Source organism: Siphateles boraxobius, unplaced genomic scaffold (genome assembly GCF_051911475.1).
Source record: "Siphateles boraxobius isolate OS27281-9 unplaced genomic scaffold, OSU_SipBor_1 61, whole genome shotgun sequence".
Taxonomy (NCBI): domain Eukaryota; kingdom Metazoa; phylum Chordata; class Actinopteri; order Cypriniformes; family Leuciscidae; genus Siphateles; species Siphateles boraxobius.
In genome coordinates this window covers 5,165,584-5,185,505 of record NW_027509188.1, presented here as the reverse complement: position 1 = coordinate 5,185,505, position 19,922 = coordinate 5,165,584, and the positions used below count along the sequence as shown (strand labels likewise).

The window sequence follows — 19,922 nt, the reverse complement described above, 5'->3', positions numbered from 1 at the left end:
GTTACAGGATTAGTTTCAAGTTGACAAAACCAAACCAATCCAACCAGGCTTTGTTGGTACCATGATGCTGATCATCAACTTTCTACGTCAACTCAGGTGGTCAATCCTGAGTTTAGGTGTTTGGCTGTGCCATCAGTAGCGAACAGTCAATCACATGCTGAGAAAGAGTGAAACTGCGATTCATTTCTCGCCAGAGGAGCAGCGCGATTCACTTCTCTCTTCTGCAGAATATTACAAGATTGAAAAATATTCTGAATTTACACAGCACGAAGAAAATAGCTGTCTATGAAATAGGACAACTAAAAGAAAAAGTCTTGCTATATCAGTGCAAGTACAAGTTGTGAAATTAGCGTACAGTTGAGGCATAGAAAGAATTGGACATTTAAGCTCACATGTAGTCATTTTATAGCTTTATCTATGAATTCTAAAGCGTATTTTATTACCTTTATATATTTATTCATTTAAACTGTGTAATAATAATTGATAAACTAAAATTGTGTATGTATGTAATTAACCTGCCGACCAGGTTAGCCGTGGAGCGCAAGTTACCTTGGCGATGAACACTGCTAAAAGCCAAACCACTTTCATGGTGCCTACATAAACTACAGCTGGTCCAAAATGCAGCCACTAGAGTTCTTACCAGAACCAGGAAGTATGACCATATTAGCCCGGTTCTATCAACACTGCATTGGCTCCCTATTAAACATTTTATACATTTTAAAATATTGCTGATTACTAACAAAGCACTAAATGGTTTAGCTCCCCTGTACTTGAGCGAGCTCTTAACGCATTATAGTCCTTCACGTCTATTGCGATCTCAAAATTCTGGCCAGTTGATAATACCTAGAATATCAAAATCGACTGCTGGCGGTAGATCCTTTTCCTATTTAGCACCAAAACTTTGGAACAATCTTCTTAACATTGTCCGGGAAGCAGACACAGTCTGTCAGTTGTCTCTGAAAAAGTTTGTAACAAAAATTTTGAAACTTCGAACTCCATTTACTACGAAAAAACAGTGCGAACAACTAGAAGTGTCACAGGCGGGAGTGTAGCCTCCCACAACGTAAATTTGGGAATTTGGAAGCTCATGTATGGCCATGAGACAGTGGAATACCTTTCCCACAGTACATATTTGCACACTTTTTCATGCTTAAAGAGTTGGTTGCTAAGTAAGCAAGTTTGCACACATCGTTAAGATAATGTATCTGTGTGTGTTGTGTTTGAATGAGTGTCTAGAGTTAGATTGTGCTCTAATATGCTTAAAGCAGCACTATGCAGTTTTTTTTAGCTTAACTGAACAGCTTCAGAGTTATTGGAATGGTTATATGACTCTTTTCGGGTTGAATGGTGGTCGTCTCGCCCCCCTCTGGTGCCTGTGAGTGGAAAAACCGCACTTGCAACTTTGGGCCGGCGGACCGGCAGGAAGTATCGCGTGATTTCAGCTCTCGTGATGTAACGAATTGCTTTACGGCACTGCACACATTACACACCCCCATCCAGGATCCGGCTAGCTATAAGAACAACTATCGTCATGGCTAAACCGGCATATAAGAAGCAGAAAGCTAGGAAAGCATTGTCAGAGGAACAGAGAAAGTGGAAACGGCAGACTGACCGAGCGAGGAGTCCGACACGAGTAAATATCGGACCTGCATTTTCAGAATGGAGAACAAAATGAAGAAAGTGCGGTCGGAAGAGTCTAGAAAAAGGTAACGAGAATCTGACAGTGCGAGGAACCGGACAAGAGTGCCACTCGCTCAGGCTTTCACTGTTAAAGTTGATTCCTGCGGTTATCATGCGCGTGCGATCTGTGTTTGTGTTTGGAGCTCCGTCGAATTGATTCATTAATCCCTGATTTTCTTCTTTACCACTCATTTATAAACAAGCACTTTCTATTTTTATATCATGTGAACTTATCCTCGACACTATTCCTTATAAAAAAACAATCGGATTGCTTTGATATCGCTACTTAGATCCAACTTTCCGAATCTCGGCTACTAGCCTTTAGCCCGCTAGCATTTCACGCGTGGCCTCGCGCCTATCGACCCTCTCATTTTACACCCGTTTGACTGAAAGGATACGGGTTATATCCATCATTTCAGTCCTAAATTAGTAGTGATATTGGTAGTATCACTACTAATTTACTGTTCATCTGTTATAATGGCGAACATATCGGATGTGTGTCTAACGTTACCTCTGAGTGCAGGTGAGGACACATTCGAGCTGGTTTCGGTACGATTGGAGCTGGAGTCGGTGGAGAAACAGATCCGCGTTCTGCTGGTGAAGCAAGCCGAGCTGCGAGATCGGCGATCAACGCTTGAAACATCACGCGCCGATGCTCACAAGTCAGTGGTTAGTAACTTTTTGACTCCGACTTCGTCTACTCCGTGCGTTTCTCTGCCCAGAAGGACGCGATCATCTCTGCCTTCATTCACTCCGGCACCGAGGCAACACCATGGACCCTGGGTGATCCCACAGCGGAAGACACGAGCCAGGACCAGACCAAGGACTTCCCCGCCCCTCCCGGTCTTCGAGATCTCCACCCGGAACCGCTTCTCCCCTCTTCGCGAGCCGGAACGTGACACCGCCGTGATCATCGGCACTTCCATGGTCCGTCATGTCCGTGCTACCTCAGGTAAGCGTAAGGTGCGCACTCACTGCTTTCCTGGTGCTCGTGTTCTTGATGTCGCTGCACAGATTCCCGAGATCCTGAACGGTGACGAGCGCGTCGGAGCTGTGGTCCTACACGCGGGGACGAACGACATCAGGCTGCGGCAGACGGAGGTTCTGAAGAAGGACTACAGAAGCCTGATCGAGACGGTTCGCAGCACATCGCCTGAAGCAACGATCATCGTGTCTGGACCGCTTCCCACGTACCGACTAGGACAAGAAAGGTTCAGTAGATTATTTGCTCTAAATGAATGGTTAATGTCATGGTGTAATGAACAGAAACTGCTCTTTGTAAATAATTGGAATCTGTTCTGGGAGCGACCTAGGCTCTACCGCGCTGATGGCCTGCACCCCAGCAGAATCGGAGCGGCTGTTCTGTCGGACAACATCTCCAAGACGTTACACACCATATGACTAGTAAGTCAAAGTCCAAATCACAGTCTTTGCTGTCCCAACTTAATTGATATAAGTAGTGTAGAACATTATATAGAAACTGTGTCTATTCCTCGCTTAGTGAGGCCAAACAATAAATCTAGTGTAGGATCTAGCAAAAATCTTATTGTAATTAAACCAGAAAATCTAAATATCAGTGAACAAAAACAATTTCTAAAGCTAGGTCTTCTAAACATTAGATCGCTCACACCTAAGGCGGTTATTGTAAATGAAATGGTCACAGATAATAGTTTCGATGTACTTTGCCTTACTGAAACCTGGCTTAAACCAAATGATTATTTCGGTCTAAATGAGTCTACTCCGCCAGGATACTGTTATAAGCATGAGCCCCGTCTGATCGGTCGTGGTGGCGGTGTTGCAACAATCTATAGAGATATTCTTAATGTTACTCAGAAAACAGGTCACAGGTTTAATTCGTTTGAAGTACTTGTGCTAAATGTTACGCTCTTAGATGCAAGAAACAAATCCATATTATCTCTAGCCTTGGCTACCCTATATAGACCTCCAGGGCCCTATGCTGACTTCCTAAAAGAGTTTGCATACTTTCTCTCAGATCTATTGGTCAATGTCGATAAAGCAATAATTGTTGGAGACTTTAACATACACGTAGATAATACAAATGATGCGTTAGGGACTGCGTTTACAGATTTATTAAACTCCTTTGGGGTCACGCAAAACGTCAGTGGTCCCACTCATCGTCTAAATCATACACTAGATTTAATTATATCATATGGAACCAATCCAACTGATATAAATATTATACCGCAAAGTGATGATCTCACTGATCATTACATGGTAACTTGTATAATACGTACTGCTGAAATTTGTCATGTTGCGCCACGTTATAGACCAGGCAGAACAATCCTTCCAACCACTATAGATAGATTCTCAAATAGCTTACCTGATCTATCTCAGCTGCGCAGTGCACCCAAACAAACAGATGAACTAGAGGAAATGACTAGCAGTTTGAGCAACATGTTCTCTAGTACACTAGATATTGTTGCACCAATTAGATTAAAAAAGGTTAGAGAGAAAACTAAAGCACCATGGTACAACAGTGCTACGCATGCAATCAAGAGAGAAACTCGTAACTTAGAGCGTAAATGGAAACAAACTAATTTAGAGGTCTTTAGAATCGCGTGGAAAGACAGTATGTCACGTTATAAAAAGGCTCTAAAAGCAGCCAGGGCTGAGCATCTCCGCAAACTAATAGAAAATAACCAAAATAATCCAAGGTTTTTATTCAACACCGTGGCTAGACTAACAAATAAACAAACATCACCAGAGCAAAATATTCCATTACAATATAGTAGTAATGATTTTATGAATTACTTCAATGAGAAAATAGAAAGCATCCGAAACACAATTGTAAATATACAATCCTCTATGATGTCTTATGATTCAGCCTCAATTATGGCCCCTCTAGAACAACTACACCGTTTTACAACTATAGGACAGGAAGAGCTAAATAAACTTATCATTGCATCTAAACCAACAACATGTTTATTAGATCCAATACCCACTAAACTACTGAAAGAAGTGTTACCTGTGGTCGAAGAGCCTCTTCTTAATATTATTAACTCGTCTTTATTTTTAGGTCATGTTCCAAAAATATTCAAGCTGGCAGTAATAAAACCTCTCATTAAGAAACCGCAATTAGATCCAAATAACTTAGCAAATTACAGACCCATCTCAAATCTTCCATTTATGTCTAAAATACTAGAAAAAATTGTGTCCGCTCAATTGTGCTCTTTCTTACAAGAAAATGATATCTATGAAAAATTCCAGTCGGGATTCAGACCGCATCATAGCACAGAAACTGCGCTAGTTAAAATTACAAATGATTTACTTTTAGCTTCTGACCAAGGCTGTATCTCAATACTAGTTCTACTCGATCTTAGTGCTGCGTTCGATACTATCGATCATAAAATACTCTTGGATCGACTACAAAACTACACTGGTGTTCAGGGACAGGCATTAAGCTTGTTTAGATCGTACTTATCAGACCGTTACCATTTTGTCTGTTTAAATGGGGAAAAATCAAAGATAACGTCAGTAGACTATGGAGTGCCGCAAGGATCGGTGTTAGGCCCTCTGCTATTCTCAATATATATGCTGCCACTTGGTAATATTATAAGAAAACATGGAATTAATTTCCACTGTTATGCTGATGACACTCAATTATATATCTCATCACGACCAGATGAAAACACTAACTTATCTAAATTGACAGAGTGTCTAAATGATATAAAATGCTGGATGACGTGTAATTTCCTGCTATTAAATTCAGATAAAACGGAGGTATTACTTATTGGTCCAAAAAACTACCCACAAAATCCCTTACAATACAACTTTAATTTAGAAGGATGTCCTGTTACTTTATCCACTACAGTAAAAGACCTGGGTGTTATACTAGACCGCAACTTGACCTTCGAAAATCATATTTCATATATTACAAGAACAGCCTTTTTCCACCTTAGAAACATTGCTAAGCTACGCAAAATGCTATCTGTTTCTGATGCAGAAAAGTTAGTTCATGCATTCATGACCTCGAGACTAGATTACTGTAATGCTTTATTAGCTGGCTGTCCTGCCTCCTCAATCAACAAGCTACAGTTAGTGCAAAATGCAGCTGCTAGAGTTCTTACTAGATCAAGGAAATATGATCATATAACACCTATTTTATCATCTCTACACTGGTTACCTATCAAGTTCCGTATCAATTACAAAGTATTCCTACTGACCTATAAAGCCCTAAATGGTTTAGCTCCTGTGTATTTAACAGACCTTCTATCGCCATACAATCCATCGCGCTCTTTAAGATCACTAAATTCGAGGCTTCTGGTCATTCCTAGGATATCTAAGTCCACTAAAGGAGGGAGGGCGTTCTCGCATTTAGCTCCTAAACTCTGGAATAGCCTTCCTGATATTGTACGAGACTCAGACTCGCTGTCCCTGTTTAAAACTAGATTAAAGACGCATCTCTTTAACCAAGCATTCACTTAATGCTTAACCTTTGATACTACTGCTGAATCAGTTCGAATGCATTAACATTATGAACATCAGCTATGCTAATTATTTCCCATCTGCCTTTCTGCTGTTATCTCGGGACGCTAGTCCCGAGGTAAATAGCGTTCGTCAGCTCCAGTTTGTATCCAGCCTCTCACGGAGACTTCAGATCCCCCAACGCCTGTGAAGAGACGACTCGACGCCTGTGAAGAGACGACTCGACGCCGGCGATATGTTATGCCATAAATTAATACTTGATTAACTAACTGTATTTTTCTATGTACATTTCCGAAATGCAATTTCTGTAAAGCTGCTTTGAGACAATGTGTATTGTGAAAAGCGCTATACAAATAAATTTGAATTGAATTGAATTGAATCATGAGAACAGTTGTCAATATCTCACATAATTATCAGGACATAAATAAGCCTACAAGTTGTAAATAGTGTAAATGAGCGGAATTTGCAAACTATTATGATAAATTGCAATAATCATGTCTAACAACATCATAATAACGGACATTGTTATAAAATACTGCGACGTACATGATGTAACTTTATTGATGTCATCTGCCATTTAGGCTCCGGTAGGCTACTTTATTATTATAAAGTGCAGAGGCCGTGAGTGTAGATCATAGACTGTCACGCTCTCTGTGAGTTGTTACGACAGTAACGTTAAACACAAGTACTCTACAGCGACTCTAGGGGTCGCTGTTTGACAAAAACGGAAATTCTGCATAGTGCCGCTTTAAGATGCTGCTAAATTGTTTATGTGTTTGTTGGGGTGGGGTGAAAGAGTAAATGGGCTGATGGCCTCCCCGTTTGTTTTGCTAACCTGTATGTTTGTAATTATGATGGACATCACTCTATTCATAATCCTGTGAAATTACTATTTTAAAATCGTTATTAAATTTGTCATACCTGCCCAGGGACTACAGGTGGAACAATTTGCAATTGTTGCTACAACCTGGCCCAATACATATTCTTTCGTTTAACAAGTTTAATGTTTATTTATGCATTGTCCCTGTTTCAAATAAAACAATTTCCATTTCCATTCAAATCTAGACTGAAAAACACATCTCTTTGGATTAGCATACACATAACATTATAGACTTCTATAATTCATTGTTAGGCTACATAGTTTATTTCAGCCGGAACCGGGAACATTTCCCATAAATCCGGATGTACTTTGTACATCATAAGAAGGATGGCGTCTACGCTAATATTAGTCTCCCTGTTTATCCCAAAGTTTACCGCAGTCTGCCAGATCCAGGCCATATCCGGATCTGATGAAGGACCTGCACCTGGACACGACGACAACGCAGTCCTGAAGTGTCAACCAGTCCCTCTCCTGTGAAGGCCTCCTTCCCTTTACCTCTGTACTGACAAAATGTTGTCGGGATAATTCCGATTCACGTTGCTACGCGGAAGCGATAAAAAAAATTCTCAGACCCACCAGACACTGTTTTATGCAAATGAGTGGCCAGATCGCATTAAAGGTTTTCTGCTAGAACGGTGTTGTGTTAGCTGCCCCTAAGTTAATAACTAATGATCGTTGTGACGGAAATGAATCAATCAAAACTAACTTTAGCTGGACAATAACTTTATTCTAGAGCTTATTCTAGAGCTGCTTTAAAGCCAAATCAATCTGTTACTTTAATTTCCTATTATCACTGTAAAGATGCTTTGAAATAGTACATATTGTTAAAAGCGTTATATAAATGAAGGTGGCTTGACTTGCCTAAAACCCAGGGTTGGCGCAAACTAAACTGAAACATACCTTGCTAGCCACCTAAACCGGCTTCATGGTATAGGCCCCAGGGGTGCTAAACTCAGTTCTCGAAGGGTTTCCAGGTTGCATTTGCACCAACAATATGAACTTGGAAGTAATGTAGGCCTTCACAAAAGTCCTGCCTCTCTGGTTGGACTTTTATATTGACAGTGCTGAAAATGCCAGAGCCTGAGCACTCACCACTACTGTCCGTCTTCCTTAGCTTACTTGTTTAACAGTCCTATCTTAATACTTTATAGTCAAATCACATTTATTTATATAGCGCTTTTTACAATACAGATTGTTTCAAAGCAGCTTTACAGAGATAACAGGAAAATGTGAGGATTTACTCTCAGTAATTTTTATTGTCACTAGAAGAGCATTGGCACTCCTTGGTAACACCTACAATGCTAGACGGACATGTTCTATCCATATAAAAGGAGGGACAAATGAAAGTGACACAACAGAAAGGTAAAATAAAGTGTAAGGGTCAAACAGGTCAATTTAGCTCAAAAGGGAATTATTAATTTATAAGGGATTCGCGTTTATTTGAACGGGCCGTAACTATCAGCTCTGCAGCGGATATAAATATCCAAACCTATGAAAAAACTATTTATTAGCAAAATAACTTCAGGAGATCAGGAGTTTAAGACATTAAAATCATAAGCACATTACACAAGAACACTTCTCTTAATACAAACAAGACTTTGATTATTCTAACACATAAAACTAATATCTAACACAAACACACCCACACACACATTCATACAAGTTGCAGAAGGAAAGAAAGTGAGGAAAGAATGAGTTTTAAGTGGGATGATGAAATCCCAAGTTCCAGCAATATATGCACTTAAAAGACATGACGAACCATCAATCAATTTAACCATTCTGTCATTTCTTAGGCAGGGTTATTAAATATAACAATACACATGTTCGGCTAAGAGTCAGGAGGCTTCCTTTGCTCGATAAGGAGTTTTACTTTTTTTGGTGTTCAGGTTTGTTGTTTGGCTGGCGGTCTCGTCATGCCTGGTTTGATGTCTTCATTAGTTTACTGGATAACTGGATTATCTGACCAACAGATGTTTTAGTGTTCGTATAGGTCATCAGTCCTCCTCTAATCTACCTCTAAATTGTGTAGTCCCACAGGGATCAATCCTCGGCCCAGTATTGTTTAACCTGTAAGTGTTACCTCTGGCTTTCATTTTTAATAAATACGGAGTATCCTTTCATCTATACGCTGATGATACTACTTTCCTTTAAAACATAACGATAAAAATGATTTACAACCCTGTTCAAACAATGGCCTGTTTAAATGAACTTAAGCTTTGGCTGTAAAGTAATTTCCTAAATTTAAATCGAAATAAAACCAAAATTCTATTTGGGCCCAGGGAAAACTATGTGCTTGATGTTGACCGTGGTCATCTTGCCCCATATGAAACTCAATGCTCTAGAAATCTGGGCTTTCTGTTTGATCATAACCTAAAATTTGATAAACAGATTAGTACTGTTGTAAGATCATGCTTCTTTCATCTTCACCAACTCTCTAAAGTGAAACAGTATTTAACCCAGAGTAACTTCCAAACAGTGATCCATGCTTTTGTTATATCGCGATTAGACTATTGTAACTCAATTTTTATTAATGTCTCAGTCTTCGCTCTCCCGTCTACAGCAAGTGCAAAACGCAACTACTAGACTCCTCACTGGGACCCGTAAGTATGAGTCGATCACCCCTATTTATCCACACTGCACTGGTTACCTGTCAAATTTAGAATTGATTTTAAATTAATCAATTATTTAGAAATAATTGTTATTATTTGTTTATAAGGCATTCAACAAATTGGCCCCTCAGTACCTGACTGATCTACTTCGCCTGTACATTCTCTCTAGAAGTCTGAGATCTAGCGATCACTGTCTACTCATCGTGCCTAGATCTAGACTTAAAAACACGAGGTGATCGCGCTTTTGCAACAGCGGGCCCAAAACTTTGGAACAGTCTACCTCTCCACATTAGATTAGCTCCTTCTGTTTCCTCCTTCAAATCTTCTTTAAAGACATATTTATTTTCTTTGGCTTTTAATACTGCCTGATTTTGGTACGATTATTGTTTATCTATTGATGTGTGTTCCTTTATTGGTGGTCTTATTATTATTATTTTTATTCTGTTCTCTACGGCACTTTGGTCAGCCTTGGTTGTTTTTAAATGTGCCTTATAAATAAATATTGTATTGTATGTCTGGTGGGGCCAATCACGTGGTGTGTTGGCGGTTGGATGAAAAGTCTTTGAGGTTGGAAGCGGCTTTGCAGTCGAATCATTGACAAACTTTACAGCAAAACTTAACTTAGTTTCTTTTCCGTTGTGAGTCTCAGTTCTAAGTAAGAGAAAGAAAATTGAGACGTCTGATAACTTCTCTGTTTTACGGAGGGATAGAACAGAAGAGGCCGGTAAAGGAGTGTGTTTCATGATTAACAAGAAATGGTGTGATCCCAGGAACATCTCCATTCTGCCGTGCTTCTGCTCGCCTCATCTGGAACATTTATCCATTTATTTGCCGCCCATTCTATCTGCCCCGGGAGTTTTCATCGATTATCATTAATGCTATTTACATAGCACCACAGGCAGACACCGGTTTGGCTTTGTCTAAGCTTCATGATGTACTCAGCTGCTACATAAACATACATTGAATACTGCTTTTATCATCACGGGGGACTTTAACAAAGCCAACCTCAGGCAGGTCACACCAGAATATAAACAGAGGCTCATTCAAGAACCTCCCTTGCGAAGTAGTGACACGCTGGTCCTCCCATTCAGAAACCTTGCAACAGCCGGCCCTTGATGACATCGACTGGGACATGTTCCGTCGAGTTCATCTGACGTCAGCGAGTTCACGGATGTAGAATTAAGCTTTGTAAACACGTTAACCGAGAAAGCTACAGAAACAATAACAATAAGGTCTTTCTCAAATCAGAAACTGTGGGTGGAGAGAACAATCCGTGCTGTGGTGAACAAACGCACTGCCACATACAACTTGTGGGGAACATGAGCGATTGCAAAGCATCGTTCTATGCTCTCCAAAGCGCCGTAAGAGCTCCCAAACTCTGAGAATGTGTAGAGTCTCATTTTCAACTAAATGAGTTAATTCCCGACCCATGTGGCAGGGACTGAGGACCATCTTTGCCTTTGGAATTAAATCCTCTGTAGAGGTGAGAGCAGATCTGTTGCTGGCTGACCAGTTAAACTCTTTCTACGCCTGCTTTGAATGCAATCACGGCAGCACGACTATGCCGATCAGTGCGTCAGAAAGAATCAGACAGAGCAGTGATGATCATGCAATCACTGTCTCGAGGGACCTTAAAGTGTGTGAACGTCAGGAAAGCAGCTGGGCCGGATGGTATCTCAGGTTGCGTTCTGAGGTCCTGGCTGCGCTGATCTGCTAGCCAGTTTGTTCACTTCCATTTTCAATGAGTCCCTTGCTAGCTCTGTGGTTCCCAGCTCCTTTAAAAAATCTAATATTATCCCTGTGCCTAAGAACAATAAACCCTCTTGCCTAAATGACTATCGTCCAGTTGCTCTCACATCAATAGTCATGAAGGTATTTGAGAGATTTTTGAGTATTTGTCAGAGCTCCACAGGGCTGTGTCCTGAGTCCCGTGCTAAACTCTCTCTACACACATTGTGTCCACTCACAGCTTCACTTCTATAAATCAAATTTGCTGAGACTGTGGTTCTGGGCCTCATTTTCAACAATAATGAGACTGCATACTTGGACGAGGTGGAAAAACTAACATCATGGTGCCAGGACAGCCGTCTCTCTCTGAATGTAATCAAAACCAAAGAGCTGATTGTGGACTTCAGGAAGAGACCGCAGCGGACTTGCACCCCTCTCATGATCAGTGGGACCTATGTGGAAAGGGTGAGCAGGTACATGTACCTTGGAGTAAACATCTCTGAGTACCCGACTTGGAATTCACACATTCAAACTCAGGTGAATAAAGCCAGGCAAATACTGTAACATCTGCAACAGCTAAGAAAATTAAGGGTTTCACCAGCAATCCTGAAAACTTTCTATTCAAGGGCCATAGAAAGTGTACTAACTCAGTGCATTGCTGTGTGGTATGGAAACAGCTCCACTCAAGCCCTGCAGAGAGTTCTGCGATTAACAGAGCGCATCTCAGGGTCTGCTCTCCTGTCTCTGCAGGAGATATACCTCAAACGCTGCAAAAGCAGAGCTGCTAAACTCATCAAGGACTCCAACCACTCTGGTAACTCTTTTCATCCTGTTGCCATCTGGTAGGTGCTTCCGTATTCTGATGGCCATAACTGAGAGCCTTAGGAGCAGCTTCTTCCCCCAGGGCCATCAGGCTCCATCTTGGTGGGTCTCAAGCCCTGCCATCTCTGAACCAATCTTTATCTAGATTATAAGCCATGGTTAACCAAAGAGTAGAAGAAATATCTTAATGAAAATAAGTTTTAATTAGGAAATGTAAAACAAGCATTGGAAGGAGTTGTGGTGTGAACAACAAAGGGTATGATATTCAATGCTGAAGAGGACAAAAAAAAAAAAAAAAACGGGTTCTCTTCTGGGTCCACTAAATTGTAATCACCAAAAGGACTGAGGTCACATTCGGCTGGTTCCCTTTCTGGTTCACTTTAAGTGAACTATATGTCAAAACACTTGTGAAAGAACCTGGTTCTTTTTTTAGTCCTCTTCCGGTCTTTGGGGTACAACCAGGGTACAATGGTTTGAAGGTCCAAATTTCAGTTTCAATGTAGCTTCAAAGGCTTTACACAATACCATCCGAAGAATACGGGTCTTATCTGCACTAGTGATGCGCCACACATTGCGTAATCATGTTGAACTTGTCTGAGAGATGTTATCGAAAAGTGTAAGTGGACCAAAAAACAACTGGGTTATTTTAAAATAAACTATATTACAACACACTTAATTTGTAGCTCATTGGTAGTTTTCTCCAAGCGGCAACCTCCCCGTCACTCTTTTGAAGTGAATTTAACTGCAATTTATCGACTAGCCGCTAGAGACCAGCTCCAAAAGGGAGTCAATTCCATATATGCCCCATGTTAAAATGCCCAACTTTAAAGCAGAAAAAAATATGTTTACAACCTAAATTTGCCCTTCATGAAAACTGTGAGGGGGGTGCATTTTATTATAACTCATCCGTTTAAATTATATTAAGCCTTAAAGTTCAGCATAATTAAGGGTGTGGCCACTTGAGTGACAGGTGGATTGCCACTTTTATCACTACTAGCTGTTTATCTGCTGTTAGCCGTCACTTCACCTCAGCTAATTCCAGCTGCTGAACTTGCCATCTCTGCTGTGTTTGTGCTTTTTTTCTGGATTTATTCATACAATTTAATACACCCATTACTTCGCCCACGCCTTTGGATTCAGTCGTTGTCGAGTATTGTTCGAGAGAACAACCAGCGCTGTATTTCAGTTGGATTTCTCTGTGAACATGCACTAATGGATGTCTGACAATTTCATGTTTTTTTGGAGTTTTCTGATTTAAAAAACGACATACACACATACATACACACACCCATACGCACACAGGTGCTGGTCATATAATTAGAATATCATCAAAAATATGATTTCAGTAATTCCATTCAAAAAGTTAAATTTGGATATTATATTCATTCATTACACACAGACTGATATATTTCAAATGTTTATTTCATTTAATTGTGATGATTAAAACTGACAACTAATGAAAATCCCAAATTCAGTATCTCCGAAAATTAGAATATTACTTAAGACCAATACAAAAAAAGGATTTTTAGAAATGTTGGCCAACTGAAAAGTATGAACATGAAAAGTATGAGCATGTACAGCACTCAATACTTAGTTGGGGCTCCTTTTGCCTGAATTACTGCAGCAATGCGGCATGGCATGGAGTCGATCAGTCTGTGGCACTGCATAGGTGTTATGAGAGCCCAGGTTGTTCTGATAGTGGCCTTCAGCTCTTCTGCATTGTTGGGTCTGGCGTATCGCATCTTCCTCTTCAAAATACCCCATAGATTCTCTATAGGGTTAAGGTCAGGCCAGTTTGCTGGCCAATTAAGAACAGGTACCTTTTGGTACCTTTGGCACTGTGTGCAGGCGCCAAGTCCTGTTGAAAAATTAAATCTGCATCTCCATAAAGTTGGTCAGCAGCATGAAGTGCTCTAAAACTTCCTGGTAGACAGCTGTATTGACCTTGGACCTCAGAAAACACAGTAGACCAACACCAGCAGATGACATGGCACCCCAAACCATTACTGACTGGAAACTTTACACTGGACTTCAAGCAACGTGGATTCTGTGCCTCTCCTCTCTTCCTCTAGACTCTGGGACCTTAATTTCCAAAGGAAATTCAAAATTGACTTTCATCAGAGAACATAACTTTGGACTACTCAGCAGCAGTCCAGTCCTTTTTGTCTTTAGCCCAGGCGAGACGCTTCTGACGCTGTGTCTTGTTCAAGAGTGGCTTGACAAGGAATGCGACAGCTGAAACCCATGTCTAGCATACGTCTGTGCGTGGTGGTTCTTGAAGCACTGACTCCAGCTGCAGTCCACTCTTTGTGAATCTCCCCCACATTTTTGTATGGGTTTTGTTTCACAATCCTCTCCAGGGTGCGGTTATCCCTATTGCTTGTACACTTTTCTACCACATTTTCCTTCCCTTTGCCTCTCTATTAATGTGCTTGGACACAGAGCTATGTGAACAACCAGCCTCTTTTGCAATGACCTTTTGTGTCTTGCCATCCTTGTGCAAGATGTCAATCGTCGTCTTTTGGACAGCTGTCAAGTCAGAAGTCTTCCCCATGATTCTGTAGCCTACAGAACTAGACAGAGACCATTTAAAGGCCTTTGCAGGTGTTTTGAGTTAATTAGCTGATTAGAGTGTGGCACCAGGTGTCTTCAATATTGAACCTTTTCACAACATTCAAATTTCTAAGATACTGATTTTGGGTTTTTCATTAGTTGTCAGTTATATTCATCAAAATTAAAAGGAATGAACACTTAAAATATATCAGTCTGTGTGTGATGAATGAATATAATATCCAAATTTCACTTTTTGATGATATTCTAATTATATGACCAGCACCTGTATATATTAGTTGTTTTTTAGAGGCTATACTTGTTTTGCGGTACTGTTGCTCTCACGGAACATATAGACTATATATGCTTATGTACCGTCAGATGAAATCCTGCTAGTGTCGGTGCTTTCTCCGTCCATGCAATAAATGCATATGTTTGAATGAGCACGTATTTCTAGCGCATTCAGGGTGCACACTTTTTAATCTGCACACTTTTTAAAAGTCAAATTTAAGGCTTTTTAATGTCCCTGTAAAGTCAAATTAAGTATGTGTTCTAAGTTTGTCACACCACAGAAAAAATGTGTTATTAGCCACCCAGCCAAATTTGAATGATAAAAAAGCCGGCAAGTACATAAAATAAGCTATCAAAATCTTGAAAAAATTAGCAGTAGTCTCTGCTCTCAAACGCTGGGGGCGTGTCCGCTGGCTGCGCTGAAACCACGCCCACTCGTGGGAAAGCTGCCGTTGCTACACTCAACTGTCACCGCTACAGCCGGAATGGATGCTCGCACGGTGGTCACACACTGCCGATGATGTCGGCGCGACGGGAGGATGAGGCCGAGGCGAGAGATAGTCGGTTCGGCCCTATTCACCAGCGGATTATCAGTGGTTATCAGTTATCAGTATCAGTAATTGGTTACAATTTCTAATTGTAAAATATATATATATATATATATATATATATATATATATATCGTCGCTGTCCGATGAAAACCGCGTATGTCCATTTTGCCGATTTTGAGATTTTTCGACGGATAGAATGTCCAGGTTCATTTCCGTGTTCAGGATGCGTCACATTATCTAAAGACCAATGAAAAGTTGTGAAATCATGTCATCTGATTTTCACGTATATCCATTTGGTGTCAAAGCTGTCAATAACGCCGCGTATCTCCCACCCTGTGGAGGCATCTCGCCGGTCTCGTGAAGTTTCATCTTACGCGTCTCTGGAAGCTCGGCATTGGATAGCCGAATAACACTGTGAGGTAAAGTATCAGCAATTATTTGTTTTTCACAACTGTTCTCAAGTTTATTATATATTCACAAAATTACGGTAGGACTGTGCAAACAAAGTATCAGTCTAGCATTGCCATGTCAGTGTATTGAATTCATTGTCCCTTCATAGTTTGCAAGAGACATTTAATAAACTGAGCGTATTTAATAAACTGAGACGTAGGCTATTTAATAAACTGAGCGTATTTAATAAACTGAGACATAGGCTATTTAATAAACTGAGCGTAGCTTATTCATCTGTCAATATGTACACTTTTCTACCACAACAGGTTGCATCGTGGACCCCAGGTCGCATGCCAGCTACTGTTCACGGAGGAGATGGTAAGATTAACTGAGGACAGAACAAATCTCCAGGGGAGACGGTCCCAGACAGATTCTGGCTGGAGTCTACAAGTCCAGAAATGAGTCCACCCGGAGCCTGTGGGATGATCACACAGGCCGGCCCATCTTCAGGGCCACCATGCCCCACCGCAATTTCCAGAAGTTCAGTTCAAATGTAAGATTTGACGACAGGCTGACCCGACCTGGACATTACCGGGATGACAAGCTGGAGGCGCTCAGGCCGATCTGGGATAAGTGGTTGCACCCCATTCTCTTTAACCCCGGGGTGGACGTCTGTGTAGACGAGCAGCTGGTCGGCTTCAGGCCGCTGCAGATTCCGGCAGTATGCCAAGCAAACCAGCAAAATCTGGAATCAAGATCTGGGTCACGAGTAATGTTTCCACGTCTTATGCATGGAAAATGCAGATTTATGCCGGAAAATCCGCAGGATGCGGTCCTGAGGTAAACCAGGGACAGAGGGATGTAGGGACATGACTGACAGGCTGGAGGGACACACTGTTACCACAGACAATTTCTTCACCTCTTATGCGTTGGCAGATAGGCTGAAGAAAAAAATTGCTCTGGTTGGAACGATCCGGAGGAACAAACCAGAGCTTCCTCCACACCTCCCCCAAACCAGAGTGCGAGCACCCAGATCCTCCGAGTTCGCGTTCAGGAAGACCACAGCGGGTCGTATGTGCCAAAATGGGGGGGAAATGTCCTTTTGCTGTGCACCAAACACACTGTAGGTGGCTGTTGACCCTTCCTGGAACCAGGACAAAACCTTCAAAAGGAGGATGTTCCTGGAGTAGCTGGGGAGGATGCTGGTGTATCCCCAGATGGAGAGGAGAGAGTGCCTTCGCACACCAGCCGCAGCAGCCATGGTGCAATCACAGCGGAGAACAGAAAATTCAGAGGCAAGTGGGGCTGCAGACGCCCATGACAAGAGGAGAAGGGGGAGCAGTTTCTGCACTGACAAAAAAAGAAAAATCTCCACCACCTGCTCAAAATGTGGCATTTAAATCTGTAAGGAGCATGCATTGCAATTCTGCAGCTCCTGCAAATGAGCTGAACAATGACCCCGTTTTGTTTTGAAGTTATTGATATGTTTATAGAATTTAGAAAAATTAAAATTCATGTTCATGGTGATCTTGTAGTTTTGCTTTCTTTCTAGAGCAAATTTTGATGTGTATGGAGACAGGCACAGGTTATAGTCACCTAGTAGACTGACACATACTGTTTGCTGTATGTGAATTATATGAAAAATGGTACCAACTGGTGAAAAAAAGTAAAAATAGAAATTATGATTTTATGATATGACAGTGGGTTCAAAAATGTATATTTTAATGGGTTTAAATATGATTAAATTGGTTCTTAAAGCGCTGTGAGATTTTTTTTAAAAATCTGACAAAAACTGGAATTTAAAGGGTTAAAATCCTGAAATTAAATAAATATTTGGTAGTGATGCTGGTTAAAATATTTAACTCAGTAAAAGTGGAAAATAATAATAATATATAATATTTTAGGCAGTGTTTAATATGTGATCATTTTTGGTCCTTAACACACTAAGTGTGATTTTTTAAAAAAAATCTAACATAACACGAAAAATAAAACTGCATAAAAATCAGTGTTGTTGCTAATCAGGGACATATACCAGGCTGTGAGAATTCCCTCCCAAGAACTCCACCTTTCATGTAGTACACAATTGTTTTTCATTTTTTTATGTTTTTTCCATCAATAAAAACAGTGGCATCATGTAAACAAATGGCACTTAAGGGGTTAAAATTCTGAAAATTAAATAAATATTTGGTAGTTATTTTCAGGACTGATGTTGGTTAAAATATTTAACTCTGTGAAAGTGTTTAGAGCAGACATTTTTGTCCCTTAAGGCACTCAAATGCCTTAGACCTATTATGTATTTTACGACGTTATATAAAACTGTTAAATAAAATAAATATCACATTTGCTGTGCATGGGAAAACGGCCCTCTTGCTGATGTGATATTGTAAAATAACAACATAATATGATATAAATATAAGACAAAAACTAATTTAGGGACATACCTATAACTGCACTGACACATCACGCAGTGAAAGCAAGCATGAGAGACAAAAGCGATGTCAGCTCGCTGTGCCAATGATTACAATATCATAATAGATAATACACATCGCACACCACTACGCACATAAAGAATGAGCTTACAGTTGAACTGAAATTAATCAACTTTCTTCTCTCCTGCTGTTTCACGTGGCGCGAATGTGACACGAAATGTCACGTGAACAAGCAAATCTACAAAGAACGAATAATAAATAAAAAAAGTACGCTAATTAGATAGGTTTAATTTGGAAAACATTTAGATATGTCTAAGTCAAATTGCCATCGAATATGTAAGACCTTTCATTAGTAAAAATAAGACTAAGACTTATGGCCTTAAATTTAAAAAATCTAATTTAAGATTTTAAGGATCCGCAGGAACCCTGGCATTTACTTGAACTTTATAGGTAATATCTATGATCTGACCCAGTTGAAAGGCGGCCAAAATCAGAATTTAAAATGGACTGAATAAAGCTCTCTACGAACTTGACGAGCGATGCCATGCTGACTGACCATAGACTATAAAAAAAAGAGTGACTGACAAATCACTGTGACAAACGCTCAGAGTAATATTGTAAGTTAGTGCATAATGCATCGTTCAACTAGCAGAATAGTACAGATTCACAATACACAGTCTCACTTTTAGCTATCTCTTTTAACTATTATAATATTTAGTATATATTGGCTTTACATCACCAACTGTCACTTTAACGCAAGGCCCTATGTAGTCGCAGACTTGCTACTGCCAGTAGCATATAGCATTAACTTCTAAGCCCGAGCTAACTCGATCACGTCAAGCTAAGTGGGCGTGGTTTCAGCAACCAGGCACCTCAGCTCCACCCACGTCCCGCCTTTTTGCCCATTATCCGGGAGTGATGCGCGGTGACATGCTGCCAAGATTGCGACGGCCGGCTTCGCCCACATTAAGCTTCAAAAATGCTCTTCAGAAACCTACGGGTGACGTCACAGACACTACATCCATTTTTTTAGTCTATGGTTTTCTCTCACGAAAGATTGATGCTGCAACAGTCGCACAAACATCTACAGGGAACTAGTGAAATGTTAATGAGGCACCTCCCTTTGATGTCGAAGCATATAATCATAAGACTTTTGCTTTGTTGAAGCAACCCGGATATAAACACGAAAACAATTTTCAGACTAATAAAAGAAAGAGTGTAGCTCAAAATTCAATTCTTCACATGGATTTCCTTCATTGTCAACAAACTTAGTTCTTGCAAGAACTAGCATATTCTCACCGGAGCGTCCTATATACGCTAGAGCGCCTCGTCTCTCGTGAGTGTGCGACAGTTAGCAGAAGTTAGAGATTACAGCTTGTAAAGTTGAAAATATGGATATTTTTCTTACACGAATGCGTCGCTTCACTTTTCACTTAAAGGCCTTCACAGAATTTAGTATTAAAGGCCTTTATTAACCCCCCGGAGCCGTGTGGAGCCCTTTTATCATGGATAGATGCACTTTTATGGACTTCAAAATGGAAAATGC

At 40.6% G+C, this 19,922-nt stretch overlaps 1 protein-coding gene across 2 annotated transcripts in view; it reads right to left on the bottom strand.

Annotated features, from left to right (window-relative positions):
* LOC143718624 (uncharacterized) overlaps window positions 1-19,922 on the bottom strand; it is a 46,287-nt gene that overhangs the window by 3,292 nt on the left and 23,073 nt on the right. The gene's annotated exons all lie outside the window — the stretch shown is intronic.